Source organism: Pseudonaja textilis, chromosome Z (assembly GCF_049901715.1).
Source record: "Pseudonaja textilis isolate UNSWEBS1 chromosome Z, rPseTex1.2, whole genome shotgun sequence".
Taxonomy (NCBI): domain Eukaryota; kingdom Metazoa; phylum Chordata; class Lepidosauria; order Squamata; family Elapidae; genus Pseudonaja; species Pseudonaja textilis.
This window is the reverse complement of record NC_142008.1, coordinates 99,958,627-99,960,829: the sequence shown is the minus strand read 5'-3', so window position 1 is coordinate 99,960,829 and position 2,203 is coordinate 99,958,627. Positions and strand designations below refer to the sequence as shown.

Here is a 2,203-nt window from a genome sequence, read left to right as displayed (position 1 = left end):
CCCCAATTGCCCTACAAGCAGGGAGGGAACATCCTGACCTGCAGTGCATGGAGGAATGCTCTCTTTATGCACTGAGCAAACTCATACTCTTTGCTTGCCCATTCCAGAGAAACTGATAGCAGAATGGGGCTTAATCAAAGGAGTCCCTTAAAGCTCTTCTCCAGATCATCTACACTGCCACACCTCTATCTTTGCCAGCACTAAAACAAACCACATTATTGGTTGCAATTTTGTAATTATCAGCTGCGTGTTGGCTGCAAGTATAAGTATTCAGATCAATGGCTCTTAAGTCAATTGCTTCATTAACTCTCCTTAGTTTCAACAACTATCCTCTATACATGATAATCAAGTAAGATCCAACTCAGTGCTTATGAATAGGTACATCAGTCTTAGACAAAATCTACTTCTGTTGTGTTCATTCTAGATTGCTACGTATTTGGATAATTCTCAATCCTACCTGGAGCCCACTAATCATATTTCCCTTCTAAATGGGTAGTGATGAAATCTTTTTATTAGAGATCACATTTTGGTAATATACAACCCCTTTGTGGAGCAAACAAAACATCTTTTAAAGTGGCTACATGCCTGCAGCTGCTTCTGTTGAAAATAAAGCAGCTGTTCAATCAAGAAAGGAACAGGTAGAAGGAAGCACCTGGTTTTTATTATTTACAATGTTGATTCCAAATTAAGCTTTTGGGAGAATATTAAACTGTTAAATCATTTGGCAGGTTGAAGATTTCTAAAACCCACCACCAGTCTTTAGCGCACCCAAACTCTGCTGGGATAGAAATTAAAAGGCTGTTAAGAGTTTCTTGCAAACTTTGAAAGTCAGCTCAAACTTCAACTCCACCACAGCCAGAGGTGGTACTCAGCAAGTTCTGACCAATTCTGCAGAAGCAGTAGTGGAAATTTTGAGCACTTTGGAGGACCGGCAAATACCACTTCTGACTGGCCCCGCCCCCATCTATTCTCTGCCTCCTGAGTCCCAGCTGATCGGCTGGGTCTTCTTTTGCTGCCCTGCACAGGAGAACAGAGCTGGAAAGCAGGTTAGTAGAGTGGGGAGGGAATGGGATTTTGTAGTAACCTTCTCCCAGGAGTGGGGATTTTACAGTATCCTTCCCCTGCCATGCCCACCAAACCACACCATGCCCACGGAACCAGTAGTAAAAAAATTTGAATCCTACCACTGACTACAGCTGAATAGTTGATGCTATTGAACTGTTGATATGACCAAGAATTGGCAACTTCACATTATGTCCATGGATTACTGTTTTTTTAAAAAAATCATCTTGGTTTCTTTTTTTTTTTTTTAAAAAAAAGGGCTTCAGTCTGCTTGCACTGACCTTTACCAGGAACTGTGGCTGCTGGCATCACTCTTTATGGCTTTAGCCTACATTCTGCTAAGGTTTATTTTGTTGTTCTCTGCTCAGAAGGGCTTTAATTTCAAATGAGATTTCTCCTTGGTCCATTGGCTTGCACCACTGCTTGTACATTTCAGGTTCTTCTCTAAGAGCACAGATGGCTTTTTCTCGGCTTGAAACCAGGTCTTCCAGATATTGGTACCTCAGTTTTTTCCTCATTCTGCATTCCCTTGTGCTCTGCCAGCTTCTCTCTTGTTTGGCTTTCAAATTATTTTAGCTGTTTTACAGCCCTGTTTACCTGGTTTCTTCACTTTGTGACCAGATATTTTGCTCTTATCCATTAGACCACTGGGAGGACCCCCACTGTCGCTGCTATCTGCTAATCCGGAACCAGGCACCGAAGAGATCCATGCAGTCCCTCCATGGCAGGTCACCAGCTGCTTCATCAGGGTTTCCTCAGTGTGGATCAGAGATGATAGGTCAGCTTGGATAAAATACAGTTTAGCTACCTCTCCCACCCATATTGTTAAAGTGTCCTCTCTAGTTTCTTAGTTCTGGAACGAAAGTTGAACATCTCTTATCTTCATATGAGCATTCTAAGTTTCCTATGCAAAATAAACTAACATTGTCGCCCTCTGAATTTCAGACTTTTGATGGAGCAAAATTATGTCAGTCTTGGAAATCCACTTTGTCCACAGTGCTGTGTGCCCTAAGCTATAATAGCCACCAGAAAGAGTTTGGAAGAGCCCACAAAATCTGGATAGAATCTCATAGCATTGTGCTATATTCTCCAGAATGCATTTCAGTATGTTCTATGAAAGTTGGACTTTTCTGAACAAATA

At 41.7% G+C, this 2,203-nt stretch overlaps 1 pseudogene; it reads right to left on the bottom strand.

Moving 5' to 3' along the window:
* Positions 1–1,325: 1,325 nt before the first annotated feature.
* Positions 1,326–1,702, bottom strand: LOC148124174 (cAMP-responsive element-binding protein-like 2 pseudogene; annotated as a pseudogene).
* Positions 1,703–2,203: the final 501 nt, after the last annotated feature.